General features: G+C 35.2%; 1 protein-coding gene and 1 pseudogene across 2 annotated transcripts in view; one reads left to right on the plus strand and one right to left on the minus strand.

Moving 5' to 3' along the window:
* Positions 1-24,305, plus strand: part of LOC149417272 (fibroblast growth factor receptor homolog 1-like) — a 279,900-nt gene that overhangs the window by 59,584 nt on the left and 196,011 nt on the right. The window lies entirely within an intron of this gene.
* On the minus strand, positions 19,695-21,707 carry LOC149417275 (glucose transporter type 1 pseudogene; annotated as a pseudogene).

Below are 24,305 nucleotides of genomic sequence, written 5' to 3' on the forward strand. Positions count from 1 at the left end.
TGTGCTACATATTAGGTACATACACATAACTAGTTTAGTTTTTATTTAACTTTTTTAATACGTTATATTATTACAGAAAAATGCACTTTTGGGAATACCTCCTACATCACTTGACATTTTCAATCTTCTTCAATGATCTAATATTTTTTGTTTTTAAACGCTTTATTGTAAAAAAATTACTGTTTAACATCTACACAATGAAATTAAAACAATTTATGGTCTAGACCTTTCCCTCGACGGTAAATTTCTTGGTATGCGACCGTCAATTATTTCTGGTAAAAGGCATTGGTGGTAGAAATTTTCTAACAGTGGAACGATTTTTTGCCAGATTTCATCGTCCCTCTCAATTTTTTCATACAGCAAACCTTTTGGACTCCACACAACAAAATAACAATAATTACGACGAGTAATATGTAACTGGCCTTGTACTTGGTAGAAGTAATTATGATTCCGTTTTAATGTTAAAGAATGGTCTTCCAATTTATAGTAATCAATTATCTTTTGTGCAATTCCCTCTTCTGGTGACATATTTGCTATACTATAAGGGCATTTAATTTCAATTATAGAATCCTCACCGATAAGGCCATACGGACTTGCCGCTAAAAAGTTTTTGGTTTTATCGATAAATAGCCCACAAGCGGATACCTGCAAACTTGTTTTTTTTGAAAATTGCTTTATTGCTAGGCTTTCATTTGCTTTTCCATAATTTGTGGCCATAGTTCCTTTGAATTGTGAGTACAGTAAAGAGTTTAATACTCCCGTAACTGAAGTTTTTTGCCGAAGCTTATATATTTTTCCAAAGTTAGACGCCATTATCCGCTTACGTCTTTCAATTGCCCACAGATTGTTATTGCTTTGGCCTACCAAGATTCTTTGAGAAATTCCTCTTTTTTCGTTTCAAATATTTCAGGTGGCATATCTGGTTCTAATTCCAATTGACCATAATTTTCATCGGGCCCTGTAACTTTTTTTCTTTTTTCTGTCGTATTTTCATTATACTTTAGTTTTTTTTTCGACACATTTATGTATTCTTCTTCGAACGTCGTTTTCTCTCTATAAAGTGCTTCGTGTATTTGCCGGGACTGTGGCCTTGGATTTTCTTTTGTATTCTTGAATGGGTTACCAATTCACTATTCCACGAAGCTACTGCTCCAAAACATCTTGCTTGGTAAGATCCTCTTGTAGTAAAATTTACCCTTTTTCCACCTATAAATTTGGCGATAAAGTTGTTGAATTGCTCCACAGTGTTATTTGTCACGTCAATAATAAAACTTTCTGCATTTGCTATTAGAGACAATAAGAATTGTTGGATATCAGTCCATATTCCACAATCTCAAAGATCGCTTACTAAATTTGGATCATCAGTATACTTCTCCGGCTTGCAATAGTACGATGCACAATTTTTATGATCACCAAACACATGATTTGCGGTATTTTTTATGTCCATTTTCAAATTTTTTATTTTATCACTTTGTACTGTGTTTTCTTGCTCTTTCCTGTAATTTACTGCTCCAACTACAGCTCTTCTCATGCGTAAAACGTTTGCTTCAACCTTTTTCCTTATATGAACTGGTACAAAGCCTTTAGCGTTGTTGGTTTTTTTTCCAAGTGCTTTCATTTTGTTGCAAAAATTGCGGAGTAAGTGATTTTTGCACTCTATTTTTTGTACTATAAGGTTAGGACCATATGGCATTTGTTGCATTATTTTTTTCATGATGCTGGAGTCGCCATCACCAACTAGTTTGTTAAATTTCAATCCATGCATTTCCATGCTTCTCGAGAACCCTTCTGCTATAATGTGGGCTTCCATGGCATAAGCTCGAAGCAGGCAGTCACATGTATATACCTACGCACAAGTTGCGATGTGACTGAGATGATGAGTCAACAGCAGGCGCTCTAGTTGCGAGTTGCGACATGACTTTTTTATGTGTGCAGCAACCTGTATACATGCACCCACAAGTCTCATTTACTTGTGCGTGTGCAGAAAATGAGCTCGGAGCAGGCAGTCACATGTATATAACTACGCACAAGTCGCGATGTGACTGAGGTGATGAGCGAACAGCAGGCGCTCTAGTTGCGAGTTGCGACGTGACTTTTTTATGTGAATACCGCACAAGAGTCCAAACTGCTCCCGTCTGGAGCCAGTGAGACTGTGGATTCCCCAATTGGCGACTTAATTGGACTAGTATTACAAAATCCTGTAAGCTGATAGCTGATTTGGCCGTAACTAAGTCGCCGCGTGTATCATTATTTCTCCAGACAATTATTTTATATTATATTTAATTAATATTCTTTTTAATGAATATTATTTTTAATATTGTGAAACAACATAAATTAATTAAAATCAATTTACTTGCGCACGCCGTGATTTGAATCCGAGACCTCCGGACTCGAAGTCGAGAGCCTTACCCCTCAACCACGGAGGCAAAATAAATGTATCTACGTACATATTTGTAGTGAGTAATAATTATAATAAAGTTAAGTACAAAACAATATTAAATAATGTAGACCTCGCTATTTTATTACGAATATGTACCTAGGCACCTACTTAATTTTTGGAATAAATGAATAACAGTAAATGAAATAATAAGAACGATCGCGATAATATGACGCGAAGTCCGCTATCGGGCGCGGCGCGGCGATTCGTGCTTACAACGCCTGCAGCCACGCACACACACGCATTGGGGTTCACCAATACACCGATAGCGCTTTTGCTATCCCCGCTGAGATGAACGAAATAGAAATAATTTTTACAAATACCTATCGTTAAAATTTCTCGGCGCTCCTGCGCGCTCTTAAGTCGGAGTTTTAGGCATTTTCTGACTTACTAGAATATCATGTTTCATGCCACCCACTAAAAATTCAATCACCAAAAACACTTTCCGCGTCTTATCTCAAATACCAACTTCGCAAAAACACAACATGTTGAAATATTTTTGACAAACGCATGGCAATTTTTCATCTCAATTAGAGTACCCAGTGACGTATTTATCTCTTGGCATTTTGTTAAAAACATCAGATACGAGAATATTCTACATTCCTGCAGCCAACACACATGATTAATGGATGCTAACTCAGTGCAAAAAAGTGCACTAAAAATATAGGTACCGACCAAGAGTAAATGTGCTTTACTTGGCTGATGTGTAACTTAGCATCTTTTAAATTCTGTATAATCTATTGCTGCACAGGTTTTATCATATTGCCTCAGAAGGCTTCAGAGTGGATGTGTCTTCTGTGAAAGTACCTTGCTCTTCAGAAACATTTTACCAAGGTTTTTATTGTATCCTAAAAAATTTGAGTGCAAGCATAAACATAAGCAGAGACTAAATAAATTCAAAGACAGGTTATTGTCAAACTAATCGAACAAAAATATAGTTCTTTCTTGCTTTATCTTTCATAGCTAAAACGAAACGAATTAGAAAAGGATGGCAATTCAAAGAATATTGAAATATTGGAAAGTGTAGAAGAAATAGCAATACCTACAATGGCGCGCACATCTCTTGATTTTAGTATCAAGCAAAAAACGAAACACATGAGAAAGGGATAGCAATTCAAAGAATGTTTGCGTACGGATGAAATAGCTGTATTATGAACAACCGTAAACAACGCAAGTTGATATCGAGCAGCGTAATAGAATACAACTTATTGTCACTATGGTTGTCCTTTCTAGACTTAAGTGTTTTGCGTTCCCTAACTAACTAACCATCACGCCGTTTTACCACAGGGGTAGATAGAGAGGACGGGCCGCCAAACAACTCGGTCTTGGCACACATTTGTTGCCTCTTTCACATTCACACAGCGTCTCATACATACTCTTGAATTTTGACATGGCCCGACTCGAGTATCTGATTCAATTGATCGTGCAATGTATTTCTCGGGCGTCACCGACTTCTGCTACCATTCGCATTCGCTTCACATATTTTCCTTACACTCCTTTCTTTGCTCATTCACTCTACATGCCCAAACCATATATCTGCATTCCCTATCTCGCTTTATTTTGTTTACATGTTTACCAATTTCACGTAGCCAAAAGCCTTGATTAATTATATATATATATATGAGTTTGTGCGTATTAACGAACGGAAAGAAACTCCATTGTATTTGTTTTTTGCTCGAGATTGATTTTTGCCTTTCGCAAAAGCTCAGGAAGGATTTTTTTCTCCTAAGGAGCCCAGAGCGATGTGTTTGTGGCAGCTGGTGGAAGCTCGTCTGACGAACGAATTCATGTGTGTACTAAACGAAGTAAATCTCAGGTATGTCCAATAGACCTATTATCTCTTTTAATTCATCTTCGAGTGCAAGTGATGAAACATTTTGTAATTGGAAGATAGAGGTGTCACATGCGGTATATTTTGATATCTTCCCCGGAAACAGGTAATCTATTTCTTATACAAAAACTAATATCTAACACAGCTAACGAGGTTAGCTCGAATGTCATAATGATGAACATTCTGAGTGCATATATCTATACAATTTACACCACTGAAAAGATATTATACCAGCACATGCTGCAATTATTGTATTACAACAAAACTTAATGTGAGTGGGGCAATGTTATTACTTATGGGAAAAGTAAGACACTTTTTTACGATATTTCTATTCTGTTTTTTGTTGAATTATTTAGTTTGTTATAAAGGTGTTTTTTTAGTAGTTTCCTTAACCAATGGAGTGTTTGCGTCAGTAACTGGAATCTGAGTCGAGTTGTAAATTTGACCCCTCATTAAAAAAATCATACCTCTGAATTTTAATACAAACACCTATATTTTACCATTTTTCCTATATTTTTCTGATTTATAAAAAAAGCGGGAATGCGCAAATTCTGCGAGTCAAAAATGTCAGTTTATGGCGTGCGATCACTCAGGAAGTTTTGCAAACTCGGCATAATAAGCCGAAAATCACTCGATTTAATGGTGCCAAGTTATCCCGTAAGGAGCAAAGTTAGGTACTTTTACGGAAAGTAGGTACTTGACGTACATTTATTTCGGAATCATGGCATTACTCCACCCACTGTGAGTTCTTATCTCGCCAATTTTAATCATACTCAATAATAATAACAAACCACTCATTTCATAGTACAACTAGTAATCCTGTAATAACTGCCACTAGGTGAATGCTCGTTGACTTCCGAGTGAATGAATTTAACCTCGAAATAAATTTAATACGAGCGTTTATCTTACAAGTACGTCTTAGCATTAATTCAACGACTGAAATAATTGCATATAACTTCTTTCTCCCAGACGTTTGAAATTAACAAAATGTTAACTCATAAAAAACAATGTTTGGGTACATAATACTTTTTTTTTTTGGTTCGACTGAGGATCGAATCTTCTTCCCCAGGGAGTGGCTAAAGTGAGTGAACGACGCTATCACTTAAGCCAAATCCTACCGAGAATTTTTTCGTACATTAACTGCCTTAAATTTATATGTCATCCAATTTCAGAGAAATGCGTGTGTGCCCGCGTGAGTCCACCAAAATTGATATAATGCATTGTCATCGATGACGAGTAAATCTGTTGAGTTTTAGTTCGATCGGATGTCGGTAAATAATTTAATTTCCACTAAGATTATATTTCATTCATTCATTTGTTCATTCAATCAGCGACAATATTACCGCAAACTATACTGCCTACACACTCTACAATTCTCTTTCAGGTATTTATAAAAACAGCCAGCATTTAAAAAAAAAACAATTTGATGATTTTTTTAAAGTACATACAAAACGAAAATACGTAGTGATTGTTGTGTTGTGTTTTGTCTTGTTTCTTTTCTCTCCTTCTATCTCTTGTATTTGTAATCGAGCATGATCTATATTTATATATATATATATATAAATATATATCCCTGGTTGTTTTGAAGTGAAACTTCTTTACGCGCGTTATGCAATTTCGAGGACCGGAGTAAAACCAACTCATGACCGTCATCAAAAACCGTGATCATTTCGCTATAAAAACAAAGCGCCCGATTGTCGTCGTGAAGAACCGAGGTTCGATCCCCGCTTTAACTAATTTTTTTTTTCTTTTTGTGATTTTTTTAATAATATATTTTTTTAAAGTGATAAAATGCTCTCGTTCTGCGACTTTTAGATATTTTGGTCGAATACGTAATAACCGCGGTCTAGAGGCAGAGCGTTCGACACTCGTTATGCAGGACCCGGGTTCGAATCCCATATTTTTATAACTTTTATTTTTTTTGTCAACGATTTGTTTTTTTACTTATAAATGTGTCAATAGACAGAAAAATGAGAGAAGAATACTAAAAGTTTCACTTCCGTCGTGCGTAGGCTTGCCACACACTGTATTTTTTTTGTTATTTTCTTGTTTGTTCTACTTAACCTCCCTTTATCTATTTTTTTACTGTTATGTATGTGAAACTTATAATTTTGATTTCAAAATACAAACGTAAAATTGAACCTATTTACTCCCACATATATATTGTAAGTCCCTCCCGTCCTACAATGAGTTTGGTAATTTATGGGGATTGCTCTAACAAGAAATTAAAATAATGAAAAATAAATACAAACATTAAACCAAATGATTGTGCAACCATGAAACGTTGGGGCAAGGCCAGAATGTTTTTGTTATTCGTGTCCAGTGTCCAATTAAAAACAAAAACGTTGTGACCCCGACTCAATATTTTTGTTTTTGTCCAAAGTTTTGAAAACATTTGCCGCTGGAGACCGGACTTAATAGATGCATTTAAAAATGGACAATTATCATAAATATATATTTTTTACCTTCATGCGCATTTGCGCGTTAGCTTGAAAATTAGAATAATTAATGTTTGTAGATGTCTTCATCCTTTTAGAATGTTTGTATCCTTTGCCCTGAACCAAGAAGAGGCATTGCCCGAGATACACATTTTCTTTATAATTCCCGACATCGCGTACCCATAGTTCTACTGGCTGAAACAGTGGGACTCTTGCGTGGTGAAAAACTTCGTAAGGTGAAACCAGATAGTCACGTTAGGGCGTCGCGGGTCCAATTCTTTGCAAGTTGAGTTCTCCATCATTGTACAAGCAAATTTAACCGATCATAATATGGAAGTTGAACCCTGGAATATTTCTCATTATTTTTTTAAAATCCAAAGCAAATCACATCACGTAAAAATAAAAAAATAAATAACTTATAACCAATCAGAACATAAATTATTTATACTCAGTTTAATTATAAAAAATATTTTTACAAATAAGTTACCAACATAAAACAATAATTTTTTTATCAAAATCTAAAATTATAACAATCGACTTATTTCTTGTTTTAATTTTTTTCTAAAACTACAACTGCGATGCAAATCAATTTCTATTTCCAATGGCGAATCGGCGTTTTTTTTCAACTTATCGCAATCGATAAATTGAGCAGAGTAGGTATTTGATATTAACTGCGTTTAACTCCTTTCTACTGTGTTTGGTCAAGTGCTCAAATATGCAAAAAAAAACAGTAGATCTGCAAGGGCCTTTTAACTCGAACATGGTGATGTCCAGCTAAAGAAGAGATTGGTGTACGTATTAACCTGTATATTACAGTATATTCGAATGAATTGATTTTTTACAGGAGACACGTGCATTTGGAGTATTAAACACCTGTAGCTATTGGGAATTGTGAAGAAGATAAATATGCACTGAATCACCTATGGCACCAATGTGCGATTTAATGGGGAGGTCCTAGTATGAGGCTACACCACGATGTGAAACCAGGAGTCTTACCAAATGCCTAAATGATAAACATAGTGAATCGGGCTTTTATCACAGGAAAAATCAACCCAAATAAACAATCATTTTTTTTTTAATATAATATATTGATTTTTATTAAGAGATAGATGGCTGAGGATTGAACCTTTCTTTCGAGTGACCGGAGTGAACCAGGATACATTTATTTCGTTTATTAACTCTGTAATGTGGTCCGTTTGAGAAAAAATGCCTAAATGTCCGCGTGTGTTGTACGTGATTGAAATCAAACATTGATAGAATACATTATCATAGACAACGTGTCTATCTGCTCAATCGTTTCAGCTTGATCGGATGTCAGAAGTGGGTTAATTTCTGCTTCTTCCTTCGTTATCGAAAACAAAAGTGAAATTCAAATAGATGTATTTAAAAAAAAGTAGAAACAACAAAAGTCCTGTGCATACGCATTTTTTTTTGTAATCTATCAGGAATGAAGATAATATGGCCGTTTAGAAGGTTATCTAAGGTTAATTGAAGGTTATCAGCAACATAAATGGATGCGTCCAATCCCGATACGCAGAAAAGAGTTTGTTTATATCCAGTACTAAATTTGGGTATTGAAGGAAAGTAAATCCTGTTGAAGGAATTGTTCTTGGGCTTCAGTTCACATCGTAGTATTCTGACACCTGATATGCAACGGTAATACCAGAGACCTACCAAGTTCTCAACTTTGAAACCATTTCTAGAACCTGTTCACTTTGTAACTAGAGGTCTGCGTTTTGACTTTGATTCAGATCATTGCGGGTTCTACTCTCTTTATAGGACAAACATACGGACGTTGTTTAAGCCGATGCCATACGAAGTAATGCAAAATCATGTGTTTTTGCTTTGAAAATTTGGTCACCTAGAAATGTTTTAGATGCTTTAATTAAATACTGCGAGTAGAATACATCTTGGCCTTTGAAATAATCGAGTATTTTTTAGATACGTATTTTTATAAGCCCAGAAAAAAATAATGTATAAGGCCTATGAAAACTGCTTTAAAGTTCAAAATCTCCTACTTACGAACCCATTTTCGGTTATGATTTTATTGTATAATGTGTTAAATTAAGTTATTTATAAAATGATCGAAAAAAAATAAATATTTATGCCTGAAGACCCACAAAATAAAATAAAAGGCACTTTTTGGCCATGTTTTTTTCTTGCATAAATGAAAACAGGCGGATGGTGTTAAGCGGGAATTTAAACCTTATCGCCATCTACGTAAGGGTTATTATTGATAGCGGCTCAATTTAAAATATTACATGACGTAGTGCATCGCCTTAATATTATAAAATTTTATGGTCCGTCGGGGTGTTGTGATATTTGATGCACCACATCGTGTAACATTTGGAATCGGCCCGCTAACAATAACACTCCTTATATAAATGGCGAGAAGGTTTTAACTCGCGATCTACACCAGCCGCCTGTTTTGATTTATGCAAAAAAAAAAAAACATTGCCAAAACGTGTGTATTATTTAATGTTGCGAAGTTAGGCACAAGTATAGAAATGTTTTACGATCATTTTCTAAAGAACTTAATTTGAAACATTAAACAATAAAACCATAATGGAAAGGGGTTCGTAAATAGGAGATAACAATTTTTATAACAAACCCTTATCGAAAAAACGCTCGATTATTTCAAAAGCCGGGATGTATTCTACTCGTAGTATTAAATTAAAGCGTCTAAAATAGAGGTGATCAGAAAAAAAAATATTAAAAAGAAAAAAGATTTTGCATTAGAAAATTTTCAATTTTCATTCGCTGTAAGTAACATTGATAAAAAGTAATATTACATGAGACCGAAGCGAGGCGTATGTTACTGAACATTCACTTACAGTAATTAGTATAGTTGACAGTTGGCAATTGTCCTAAGAAGCGATGTTAACAGTCCACTATGGAGTGCTGCAGAGTGCTGGTAGGATCGTATTATGAACGGGCAGAGATACGAGATACCTGAGGAAAACGTGTGGCAAAACCTTGCATGATCGTGTGAGAAATGTGGAGATTCGCAAAGAATTCTGAGAAAAATGCTATTACTGATTTATTAAAATCCTGTTTAAACGATGACAGCAGGCCATTTTCTAATAAACTATTAGTGCTTTCATAATATATCGGAACACGTTTTCATGCAATTGAGTTTATCTTGTTATTATAATGACGAAAATATTAGTTTTTTTTAACACGTGTTCCGAGTTCACCATAACACATTCGTGTTTTACTGATAGTTTAATAGGAAATCTGTCAATTCATTCGTTAATGGCCTATAGTCTCGTTTTTAACAGGAATACGTAAAATTTGAAGAGATTTATTTATAAATTAGCATTTTATATAAGCATGTTTTCTTCGTGTGGTGGAAGAAATTGGGGGGGCCCGAGGAAGACATGGCACGATCAAGTGAATAAAGTACTTGTGTCGCGCCTTGTCAAAAATATTATAAGAGTATGAATGAGGCGGTTCCATGATAACTCAACACAGTGACAATTCAACACACCTTTAAAGAGTGATATAAAGTCATTAGAAAAGATGAAAAAATTTTTTAAACCTAACCTAACCTACTTAACCCGGTTAATAAAGTTTTTGTTTCATCACTTTCCATGACTTTATATAACTGTTTAAAGATGTGATGAATTATCATTTTGATGATTTATCCGGTTACCTTATGAGGCGATTCGAATGAACAAGGAATTTGTGCAAAGAACGAGTTGATTTATCCGGTCACCGTATGAGGTGATTCGAATTAAAAAGGAATTTGTGCAAAGAACGAGTTTTTCGGCGGTCCATCCTCTCTGCCTACCCCTGCGGGGAAACGGCGTGGTAGTTAATGCGACAGGTTGCATACAACACTACTCACTATAGTGGACACATAATGCGAGAGAGGTTAGGTTACGGATAAAAACAAATAAAGATGTACCCTTCTAAACTTGATTATCATAATTGATTCATTGTCAAATAATACATATCGACAGATAAAATCCAGCTGCTGTCATTTTTTTTACGTAATCTGATCTAATCAGATTAAAGTGACAGCTTCGAGTGCCGATTAATTTTTCAGTATGTACTGTGCCGGATCTTGTCAACTGCGTGGCGGATATAGATAATGAAAAAAAAATGAAAGGCTGTGTAGGAACTTAAATAAAATTATTACCTATCATTCTAATTCTAATGAAAATTATAAATAGCCCCCACAGTTAGTCAACGAAAAATGTCTTTAAGACGATGCCATACGTAATTCAAAATCATGTGTTTTTGGTTTGAATATTTGGTCGCCTAGAAATGTTTCAGATGCTTTAATTAAATACTGCGAGTAGAATACATCTTGGCCTTTGAAATAATCGAGTATTTTGTATATAAGTCTTTTTGTAAGCCCAGAAAAAAATAATGTAAAGGGTCTATGAAAGCTGCTTTAAAGTTCAAAATCTCCTACTTACGAACCCATTTTAGGTTATGATTTTATTGTATAATGTGGCAAATTAAGTTATTTATAAAATGATCGAAAAAAATTTAAATATTTATGCCTGAACATCAAAAAAACATGGCCAAAAAGGCACTTTTTGGCCATGTTTTTTTCTTGCATAAATCAAAACATGCAGATGGTGTTAAGCGGGAATTTAAACCTTATCGCTATCTACGTAAGGGTTGTTATTGATAGCGGCTCAATTTAAAATATTACACGACGTAGTGAATCGCCTTAAATAAAATACATGTTTTTTCGTTTATTACATTAAATTGTTTGACAAAGAGAATAATTTACGGATTACACGGTGAATATATTGGTATGTCAATGAAGAGATAAAACTCACCGTGAATTATTCTAATATGTTTTGTTGAAAGAGAAAAGATTACAAAATGTTTCGTATTTTGAAACAGTTCAATTAATGGTGGAAATCCATTTTATCATGACTTCGTTAATATTAAAAAAAAAAACTAAATAAGATGTAGACGACCTCATGTTTTGAAGGTTAAGTTTGCAAAATTTCATCAATCTCGCAGTAAAATTGTAGATTTGTGTCCGCCACGCGGCTGCTTTTATGTCAAGAGAAGATAGATTTCTTTCCGTATTTGCATTTTGTTTGATTTTTCGCCTGGGATAGGAAAGGAATCCGCTTGCAGTACTCTAAAGATAAAGTTTATGTTTTGAATTACTTTAATTCAATTCATCGTTTGTGTCAAAGCACTGTGAAACGATATATGAAATAAGACTATTGTATAATCGTTGCCATAATACGTTTGTTTATTTTTATCGAAAAATTTCTTATCTAGGAACTTGACAGTTTTATCAGCTACCCCAAGTCAATCATGAATATTTTGAAGTGGTGCTACAGTCATCTGTATTCATGTCAGATCACCGGCTATAGATGTATCATATCTAAGGTCACAGTTTATTTGATCAATGATGACATTTCTATTCGATACAATGATAACGTGGATTATCATGGAAATTTAGGGTTATCAATATTGTTGTCGCGGATACAGAAGGGGACATTTTCACATCGTAGGTAACGTATAACCAGATGCGGATTTGCCCTTAGGCCTATGTAGGCCTGGGCCTAGGGCGGCCAGATATTAGGGGCGGCCAATCGTGACAAAAAAGTCACAGATGATAACAAGAAATTACTTCCTAAGTACCTAAATATTCTACGTACGAAATAGCGATATGCAAGAGCGTGTTCACACACAGCGCGCAGCGCGCCCCCACGCCCCGCAGCCGCCCTCGCCACACCTATCATGCTCCGTCGCTCGCCCGCTCGCGTATTTCCAATCCCTACCGTGATTCAGTTGCGCTAGTGACTGAACCGCGTTAGGTATTGTTATGCATTATAGCGTGTGCACACACAGAGCTATAATATGCGTGGGATGGCGTATTTCAGCATATCGCTCGCCATACTTTCCAATTTGGAATGTACGGCGAGCGATATGCCGAAATACGCCTTCCCACGCATATTATAGCTCTGTGTGAACACGCTCTTAATCACCTTACAAAAGCTATAATAAATAAATAAATCAGAGATTATAAAATAATACAATAAGAAGATGTTATTTATGCCAATTATGAACTTTCCACTGACGATAGTGAATAATAAAGTGTGACATTATAAAGGTATTTTCTGTAAAAAATAAAAATATATATATTTTTAGTTAAAATCTATGAAAAAGGGGGGGGGGGTGGAGGAACGTAGGAATAGGATTAAGAGGCAAAGGATTTTAATTTCTTTTTAGCATTGTTCTAAAGTAGCCTACGGAGTTCGGATTTGTGACATCCATGGTCAAAATAGATAAAGCATTGCAATTTTTTACATTAATTCCACACAGGAGGCTTTGAGGAAAATATTTTCCCTCACGACCTATGTCATCTTAGGTGATGCTGTGTGGAGGGTCTTTTTAAGGAAGGGAAGGATAGGAAGTTCTGAAAAGGAAAATGTATGAGGGGTGGGTAGGAATCTGGGGATTAGTGTGTCCAGGAGTGACATACGTATGAATACATCCCTCCAACTGCGGTGCAAGGCGATGGGTCAAGATAGTCCGGCTGGAAAGGTCAAAAGGCCTCCCTCACCCAGTTTCTCTCGATCCGGCCCGCCACGCAGCAGGTGGGCAGACGTATCCGCCGCCAAGATCTGGACAAATCTCACCCCATGAAACATGAATGATAATGGCAGGAAAATTAAAACGGTTTTGACCCTAGGAACTTACTGAAAAATTTGGATACTCCTGGTCAATATGATGGGTACTGAGAAAGGGGCGGCTACATGGTCTTGGGCCTAGGGCGGCCAAGACTGCAAATCCGCATCTACGTATAACCATAATCTATAAAGATAGTTCCCAAGGACAAGCTTTTCCTATCCTTTTGTTTTAGCTTTGAAACAATCGTCGTTAGTAGTTAAATATTATTGTGTTAAAGCCGATAATATTAAGTCTATTCCATAACTTATTATCGTCATATTGCAAGAAGGTACAAAATTGCATTTTCAACTACCATAGTATTGTGCAATTACTAAACTTGCATTAGGTCGCAGATTCACGTGCTATTAACTTGCTCAAAAGCATGCCCGTAGCGGTGTTCAGCGTGACATGCCAGTGACATGTGAATCTTGTCGCTGCTAGTAACTAGCAGCAGTTCGTCTGCCATTTAATCGCACGGCCAGTGCCAGTGGCACGTAGTGTATGGTGGATGGACTGTTGGAGGACGCGCAACAAATCTGAACACGCTCTACGACCAAAGAGAACAGGTGCATGCGCTATTTTGTTGCATTTTTGCAATTGATATTTTCGGGATCACAGTGGTTCGGTGGGGCGGTCAAAAGTCTCAGAACTTCATTATGCACTATCACAGCTACCTGTGCTTGTAGAATACAGATTCGCCGCTTTACAAAAAATAAAATGCAGTTCATTTCTTATTTCTTCTGGGCCTCCAGTTTAGTCAGCTACGTGTACAAAACTAGAAACGTAAGTAGATAGATGCCTCTAATGCCTGTGAATGCTGACCTTCAAGCACGCGAGTTTTTACAATGCAAGCTACTCGCCAAAAGCATGCTTTTTCACTGGCATGTGTATCCGAGGCTTAATACAAACTAAGTAAGCACTAATAATTTGAGAATATAATAATTTATTTAAAATACGTAATAAATATAAAACAAATTCGTTTTACATAATACAATGGCGCTATAATTCCAATTTTGAAAAAGATAACTAAAATAATTCTTTGTTAAAACATTATATTATAGGTAGGTACTTTATCGCTTGTGAGAATTTTTGTTCAAATAACTAGTTCCAATTTTGAAAATGACACATAAATTCAAACAAATTCGAGTTCTAGAGTTCATTAAACTGAATATGAGTCTGAATCTGCCTACGAAATGACAAATTCATTCTTTCAAACAAAAATTTATTTCCCTGCTTTATTTGTTATAGAAATTATAATTTTTCACAAAGTGCAAAATCTACAAGGCAACATTGATATAAAAGTGAAATGATTAGGTATGTACATATATGTAAAACCACTGAAGTATCTGAGTAGGTCACCAGATATATAAAAAGTAGCCTTTCAGATTCCCTATCAAAAGTTTGGCCTTGGTATTACTTATGCATTTTTTACGTATTCAAAGTACCTAATATTTAAAAAAAATTAAGATTTTTTATATTTATTTTTCGGTGAAATTAGATGTTTTGAAAAATAAAACCAACACGAATTTGTGATTAATTACAAAAAATGATTACGTATAACTAAAATGTTTTGGTATTTCGCTTGGTGAATATATTTTTTATAATGTGTATATTTCTCTTTTGTTAAAATTCGCAATTTTCGACTTATTTTTAAATTAAGATGGCATTTTACAAATGAATTCATTTTCTTATTATTCATCGCGTCTAACAGTTAATTGAATTCGTATTTAAAGATTATCATAAAATATTGACCTCGACTAATTATTCACTTAAAACTGTCTCACTGGCTGTTAAGTATTCGTATTCGCTCCGCAGTTACACAACCGAAAATGGTATTTTTAAGTACATGAAATTCACCTTAGACAACACGACAACAATAATTTATAGATTGCTAAGTAATATAATCATATCGTGTGACGCAGATATTTTTAATTTCAAATTCACAATGGTAAGAAAAAAATCAGTAGAAATCTTATCTAAATACTTCTATGATTTGTTCTATTGTAACCCAATTATCCGGATATGCTTTAGAATCAATAAAAATCCACTGAAATTCGTGTAATTAGGTCTACCTTCAAAATAAAAACGTGGAAATATAATAAATTATTTTGATAAAATAATTTGTAAAGCAGAAATGTTTTTATGAAGATACAAAATCTTTCGAGCGGTGATCTTTGTCACCATGAAAATTACAGTGTTTTCAGTTAGGACGTTCAAGATCAATTATATTTATTTCCATCATGAGTTATGGAGCTTTGTAATATAAATGTATATGTAAAATATGATAAGATGACAAAGTTTTTATTTCATATTTTGCAAGGTAAACAATGTTGAAAAATCAAGCGAGAATATAAAAAAATATTTGGTTGCAATCGAAGATTCCTCATTTTCACTTATCATGGGGTACTCGTATATTATATAGCAGAATCATTCGAACCTTTAATGGCCCCAGAGCCAATTTAATCTCTGCCTCATTCAGAGTAAGGCGGGATCATTGTCATCACGACATAAATCTATATTAGTATTGTATTAATTAAAGACCACTACTGGCGCTATCTGCTACATAGTTAACAAGGGACACTCAACCTCTGGAAGTGGAAAACGTAATCATTATCAATAGGTTGTTTCTAATATTATAACACGAAGAAAGAATAGACTGAAAAATGAAAAAAATAAATCATTCACTGTTAGTATATGTATCTATCTCACAAATCCATCTCTTAGAAAGAAAATACAGGATTTTCCAATAAGAGGTGTTATTTTGATATTCAATCGCAAAAGATCAATGGTTTCGTTGCTTGTGTAGCACGTAGCGCCGTCTTGTTAAAAGTAAACGTTGTCCAGACCAATACCATCCAATTCCGGCCATAAAAAATCATTAATCATCTCTCGATAGCGCAATCCATTCACCGTAACTGTTGCTCCAGCCTCATTTTCGAAAAAGTAAGGTCCAATTACTCCGCCGGACCATAAACCGCACCAAACAGTCACACATTGAGGATAGAGAGGCTTTTCAACATTAACTCTTGGGTTTTCCGAGCCCTAGATCCGACAATTTTGCTTGTTGACGAAGCCACCGAGGTGGAAATGGGCCTCATCACTCGAGATGATTTGCATTTGATTCACTCAAGTGAATTTTAATAATTTCGTTGCGTTGTTGAAGCGTGTATCGTTCCATGTTTATCAATGGCGTAGTTTCTACTTGTCAAATGTTGAAAAATGACAGCTTCATAAGTAACATCTACCGAAATAGCGGGCTATTCAAAATAACACCTCTTATTGGAAAACCCTGTATTATGTTGTCGAAAAATGTGGAAATTTACAATGAATGCAAGGCTAAAGTAAGATTATAAAATGGACGATTAATCGAACGAAAAAAAGAGTGTAAATAATAAGTATTTACCACTCTTTCTATTTTTCCCCATATTATTTTAAATGTGATACATTGTAGATAATTACCACGATTAACCTGCGTAATACTTTTAAATGTGACACATTCTAGAAAATTACCACGATTAACCTGCGTTATAATTTTAAATATGACACATTCTAGATAATTACCACGACTAACCTGGGTTTTAAATTTACAGCAGTAATTCTATTTATCTTTTTATTATATATTTTACTTAAAATATCTGTTTCTATCATTCAGTTTTATTAAAAACATCTATAGAATCTCGACTTTGTTTTCGTTAATGATTGAATGCAAATCTTGGAAATGGAAATTAACCCACTTCTAGACATCCGATTGAGCTGAAATTCGGCAGATAGACTTGTTGTCGATGACAACGCATTTTGGTGGCATCAGGCATACACACGTAAATGTATGAATGTGAATGAATCAATGAGTATGTGCCAAGACCGAGTTGTTTGGCGGTCCATCCCCTCTGCCAACCCCTGGGGGGAAATTGCGTGATGGTTAGTTGGTTAGTCAACTGAACAATTATTTTCAACTCAAAAGTGTCTTTTTGCTTCCATAGTTTAAAATTTTGTAGTTGATTATAAACAGCCTAGGAATATAATTAGGAACTAGCGTCATTGATCCCTTCGGCACCGGTGCGTAGTCGGGATACACGCCAAACGCGCGCCCAACATTTGTACACGGTTGACATTTGTCACATGAGAACGGGTCGCTTCTACGATTGGAACTCTTCAAGACCCATGTTCACTCCTTCCTCTCCACAAAAAGACCCTCCACACAGCATCCCCAAAGATGACATAGGCCCTGAGGGAAATTATTTTCTTGAGGGCCTCCTGTGTGTAGTTTATATAAAAAAAAGCCATAACATAGTTATACAATAATTTAAAAACATGATAAATAATAGTAAATAGTGAATGGCATAGTAAAAAAATATTGAAAAATATCTTTTTTAGTATTTCTATACCAATGAAGAGAACTAGCTCTTGAGTTTGGTGTAGAGTAAAAAGTAATATCATATAATGTATGATAGTACAGGATGTAGTAACATTATAAAATATATATGTGATGAGTCATATTCTTTACTGTGACTGTTATATTAATGTTTCAAAGGTCTCTAGCTCATAATGGAAATATCGTTGCGAGCTGATAAGGGTTGAGTTCACTCAAATGTCGTGAACACTCGTAGCAGCATAGCTCATCGTGTGAGAGTTTTTACTGGGTTAAAAAAAAAATTATCGGATTTGTAGTTAATGTTAACCACCTGGTTACTATTTTAACCTTGTTGTGACATTGTTATAAAAATAAAAATCAAAAAAAAATGTTAAAAAATATTTTACACCTCCATTGTATGGAACTGATATTGCAATCTAAAAATATTTTAATTGAACCAGGAAATTCCAACAGAAAAAAATTAGGGACAGTTTCACATTATTGTGACAAGTTTTTGCTGATTCGAAGTTCAAATTATAAACAGGCAGCTTTAAGGTTAACATATTATAGTAATTATTAATTATTTATCATGTTCAATCACTGTTTTTCAGAGTCCAATTGAAATAACAATATTATTCAATGCGGCGGGTTAATTATTGTAATAAGTAGGGAAAAGAAATATAAAGAAATGAAGATGAACTGTCATTTTTATTTTGATTTGCCTTGACGTTATTTTGCTTATTAAAAAATACGTAATATTTCCAAAACACCGTATATCTAGTAATCTAGGTCGGCAAGCACTAAAAAATAAACTGATAATTCTAACAATAAAACTGTACACGATTGCATACATTTCCACCTTGATTCCTAAGTATGGCGGCCGGTTTAATCTGTGTAATATAATATTATGTATTCACTTTTAGCATTTACTGCGCAATATGAGCTTAAATAAATCAAATGACAGTAAACTGATATGATTAATTAAGATTTAGCATTGAATAAAAAACAAAACTAGAAGTGCCTCCCATGCAAATTAGAATGAAAACAAATGTTTCATTTAGCCCAATAGCCCGGTGCTCTGCCTTACTAACACCTGCCTGACATCGTACAACATCGTTACTACATAATTCAAGCTTGTCAAACCATCATATTTATATATTTTTTTTATAGAAAGACATACATTCCCGGATTACGAATAACCCAACAATATTTGAAACTCCTACTATCACTACAAGCGGAAAATCTTGCTTGTGTTGTGATGAACACACGACATCTTATTTTAAAATAACATTTTAATTTTTTGTTTTTCGCATCAAAATGGCAAGATTTGCGCAAAAAAACGAAACTGACGTTAGGTACTGCAACTCGATTTATTTTTATTTTTTTATACCAATTAGGGATTCCATTGTCTCACTGGCTCCGATCAGCAATTGTAACTTTTACGCGACATATTGACATAAAAATAAACCAAAATCTATTTATTCTTTATAAATAAAAACATAAAAGTTCGTTTGATCAAAATCTCTAATCTCCGAAGGTTCTTCACAGATTGCATTCGAATAAACGTGTGTTATATTATATAGATGTTACCTTAAAATCCATCTGTAATAACAACAGCGCCATCTGTTGGACGGAAAAGCAACACGCGCTATTGTTTCTCTCTCTGTACAGACAGATATATATATATGTTGCCACAGCAACACATGGCGGGGTATAGCTAGTTAAACAATATGAATATTGAGGATGGCTAATTTTTAAGTAGTAAGTAAATTCTTTTTGCATTATTTTGTTTATATGGAAATATTCATTATTGCCTTTTGTTGATTTGATTGAAATCAGATCTCGATTGTTGCAGCTATTTGCTAAACAGAAATGAAAAGGTTATTTGTTGTATGCGAGTATTTTATTATCAAACGTAATAATATATAGGTAACAAAAATATATAAGTAAAAGTTTTCTCAATATTACTTACAATAGGTGCCTTATTCATAAAAAAATATTAAACCATGTTTAGGAATTATTCGCACAGAGGTGCTAAAAGTATGGAATGGTAATAATAATAATAATATTATAATTTAAATAACATGGAATATTGTACTCATAGAGTACTTACACGTACATTTACGTAAATTTCCTAAAGTAATAATTTTAAACGTCTAAAAAAATAAGTACAAAACGTAAACACAAATGTTTTAAAATGGCATCTCAGCAACCGAATAATTTCGATTATGCAAATACTGGTTGGAATAAATGTTTCTCTGTAGAACCGCTGTTAGTGTCTAGTCATCGTTACAACACTGCATAAATTTTGACACGAATGGTGAACATAAACTAGGAAAATACAATAATTTGTCAATAAAACTTATTCTTTATCACACAGTGTTGAAGAGCGCAATCTTTTTTATCGCTGTTTGAACAGCAAAGTTATTTCTTCAATCGTTTTATTTTTAGTTTCCGGCAGCTTATAGTAGGTGAAGATCCAGAAGACGGCGATCAGAACGGTGAAGGGAATGAAAGAAGCATTCTTCAGTCCCGTGTTGATGACCGGAAAGATCAAGCTGATGATGAAGTTTGCCAGCCAGTTGATCAGGGCTCCGAATGCCATGGCGTTGGGCCGCGATCCTTGTGAGAATAACTCCGCCATTATCATCCATGGAATCGACCCTGGACCCAAGCCAAAGAAGCCGCAATACATGAAGGTGAAGATGATCGCAAAAGTACTCATTACTTTGGTCGACTCGTAAGTGTAGAGAGCCACCGTCATCAGTATTGAAGATACAAACATTCCCCCTAAGCCCCATAGGTGCAGGGTTCGTCTCCCGGCTCTGTCCATGATGGGTACAGTTACCAAGGTCATCAGGAACATGGTTCCACCAATGCCGATAGTTGCCTTCTTTGCAACCTCCAGTTCCCAGCCAGCTGACTCAAATATGGAAGTGGAATAGTAGAAGACGCCGTTTATGCCACTGAACTGCTGGGAGAGGTGCATCATTACCCCTATAATAAGAGGTGCCCTTAATGATTTAGATTTAAATATCTCCATGAGGGAAACTGCAGCTTCTGATCTCTCCGACCGATCTTCTGCATGCATTTCCTCAATATCACCATCGATATCCACTCTTCCTCTCAACTTTACTAGAACTCTTCTCGCTGCTTCCTCGTCCCTCTTGGTTATGAGAAGGTATCTTGGAGATTCCGGGCATCCGAATAAAAGTAAAACTTGCAGAACCGAAGGGATTAAAGCAATTCCTAAAAGCCACGGCCATCCTGAATCGGTGCCAAGAATATCATCAATTCCGAGTATTTGACTGATGACCAATCCGAAGGTGACTGCTAGTTGGTTAACAGTTCCCATGCCGCCCCTTATGTTAACGGGAGCTATCTCAGAAACGAACATGGGAACAACAGAAGTGGCGAGGCCGCAGTTGAGGCCAACGATAAGGCGACCGATGGCGAGTAACTCGTATGAGTTGGAAGTTTTGGAAATCGCCATGAAGGCCGAGCCTACGACCCCGAGGGAAGAGGCGATGAGCAGAGCGCCTCTCCTGCCTTTCTTGCTGGCGAGCATTCCACCGGTGACACTGCCCACCATTCCCCCCACCGCGAACAAAGACACGGCCAGCGAGAACAGGGTCTGCGCGGTTTGTTTACCTGTACCGGCTCCGGACTCCCCTGGGTAGGACCCATTGATAAAGCTTTCTATCTCTTTCTGCGGCGCGTTGATGACACCTGTATGGTAGCCGAACTGCAGCATCCCCAGCACGGCTGTAAACAAGGCATACGCCAAGCTACCGGTCACTTCTCCCACAGCCATTTTGACACTAGTTCACACTTCACAACAAACAGTTCGTATGACACGATTCAACAGATGTTACGCAAGCTTCGCGGCATTTTAATACAGTAAATAAACGAGGATAAACGCGTGGGAAGTGTCTGCGAGCGAAACGGAGACTACAGACAGAGAGAACGGCCACGCGGCGACTGGCGCGAAGCCGGCCGATAGCGAACGTATTTAGTACAAACAGCAAGCGGTGAAGTAGTGCTACTTGCTACATGCTAGCAGGCCACTAGGTGAAATGCCGATTAAAAGACATACCCGTTTGTACCCACAGTAAATTCAACATTATATTGTGCAATTGGACTCCACGAAGTAACCGAACCGTGACGCATAATAATAGGTTCATCTCAAATAACACGCGACTCTGACGTTTGGAAGCCAACACCGCGCTCCCGAATAATCAATAGTTTTACTTTCGGAGTCAATGCGTTTAGGACACAATTATTCATACATCAGGATAGTATCAATCATATATTTTGGTTCAACTAAATGACATTCGAAAATAAAATATTATGCTCGATTGAAATATCTTTATCTAAATAGTATAAAACAAAGTTTTCAGTAGTTCTTCTAAACTACGCGAAGGACTTTTATAGGGTTTTCATTATCATTTAGAGAATTTCTTCCGGAAGGTTTAAATATATATATAAATACGCATACTGTATTCATAGAAAGTAGAGAACAGTTGAGTACTCCCACGCCAATTTAAAAAATATATATCGAAGTGTAGACTACACAAAGTAAGAATGAATAATAAAAAATAAAGAACTAAGTAATTTAATTATCATAAGTGAAAGAGACAGATACAGAAGTAAAGTCAGTGACAGAGATAAATAATATAATAATATGCAAAAGAGGGGAAGAAAATATTACTGCATCACGCATTTTTCCATCGATCATTAGTACCTATGGTTTTTGCCATATGTTTAATATGCTACAATATCAGTAAGTTTACATTATTATTTCATGGATATACCTAAATAGATAGTAATATTAATTATTTATTAAATACGTCTTATTCAGTAGGGTTTGCACATGTTGTATTAGGGATGTCGTACGTCGGGAGAAACTAGTTTACAGTTATTTTATTTTTACAATGGGCACATTTTTCGCTATATTGGTACCAATATGCATGAACAGTTTTACAAGATTAGGGTATATTTGGAGTTACACAACCTGCTCTGGTGATATTTTTGTAATGATTATTGATATTTGTGGACTTTATTCCTTTTGTCATTACATCATACTCTGTAGATATATAATAAAAATATAATATTACTTTTTATATTGTTCGTGTCAAACAGTTGTTCGCGATTATCTCGGAATCAATAAAAGATTCTTGAGCAGGTTTTGCAAGTCGACGACTCGTTTTTCGGAATATCTCTAAACTGGTCATTAAAAATGAGTATCAATAAACAAAAAAATTAGGATGATAAAAAGTGCTTTGTGGAAGGTATCGATGGTTGTCGCAATCCTCCGTTTGTTCAATAATACGAATTGGTGATTTTAATAGACGGAAAAAAATATTTATTTATTAAATATAAATATTTTTTATATTAACGTCCCAATATCACACTCCTATGCGACGGATTCAACAGCTAGGAAACAAATACTCCGATGTTGTTGATATATTTAGTACATCAATTTCATTATATAAGCATACCTTATTGACGTTTTTTTCATCAAGTAGGGGAATATTTTGATAAAGCTATTTAAATTGACAGTATGACAGTATTTTGCACGTTAACAGTATTTTGTCGGCTGAAAGAAAAAAATTATTTTGGATTTTTTATATTTATATTTTGTACCTACATACTGTGTGGATCAAATTCAACAATATTTCTTTTATATATGTGTTTTAAAAAGGAATTTCCTGCACTATTTACGAATATAATTTCTTAAATATTGTTATATATATGTATGTAAAAACAGGCGTAAAATAAATGGGTAAATAAAAATCTTGTCAAATTATTCGTTTTACTGTTAAGTTTAAAATTAATCAGTAAAGCACGAAGATGTTAGGAGGAAGTCGAAAATTATAATTTCTTCGATTCTCGTCGATTGTATTAATTAGGACAATGCCACCTGCGTAAACACGTGTTAAGATTTATTCTGAATTACCAATATTTTATTAGGAAATGGGTATGCAGTCACATTTTTGACAGCATTTTTCTCCGTGTAAGCCCACAAATCACAGAAATAACAGAAAAATACTGTCAATTTATAGATTTTTACAAATACTATAATAATTTATATTCGGTTACAAACATTCAGTTACAAAGGTCAATAATAATTATTATAACAACTCTCTCTAGAAAACTTGAAACACACAGTGGCGCAGAAAGTTCAAAGGTAACAGTCGCAACTGGTGTCATGAACAGTCATGAATATGATGAGGTGGTAATAGATCAATAATTGGAAGATACGCCAGTCCCTGTAAGACTAGTGGAGATTTCAACGGGGGCGGTATAGCCCCCCCATGGGGCGTTTGTGAGATCCAGGGAGGCGGTGGTGGTGTCGAGAGCAAATGGTGGCGCGGAAAAAGGCTCGAAGAGGGCGGTGGAAGGCCGAAATGGGGTCAGAGGAATAAAAATAAAAAACATCTTTCTAATGACTGCCTCTGTGGTCGAGGAATAAAGCTATTGTCTAGCAAGCTGGAGGTAGCGGGTTAGCGGTTAGTTAGTAATATTTTTTTAATTAATTTGTGTTATTTCCCAAATTACTAATTAAAAATAATATATAGTATATTTGCG

Source organism: Hesperophylax consimilis, chromosome 15 (assembly GCF_061612785.1).
Source record: "Hesperophylax consimilis isolate HC1 chromosome 15, BYU_Hcon_1.0, whole genome shotgun sequence".
NCBI lineage: Eukaryota > Metazoa > Arthropoda > Insecta > Trichoptera > Limnephilidae > Hesperophylax > Hesperophylax consimilis.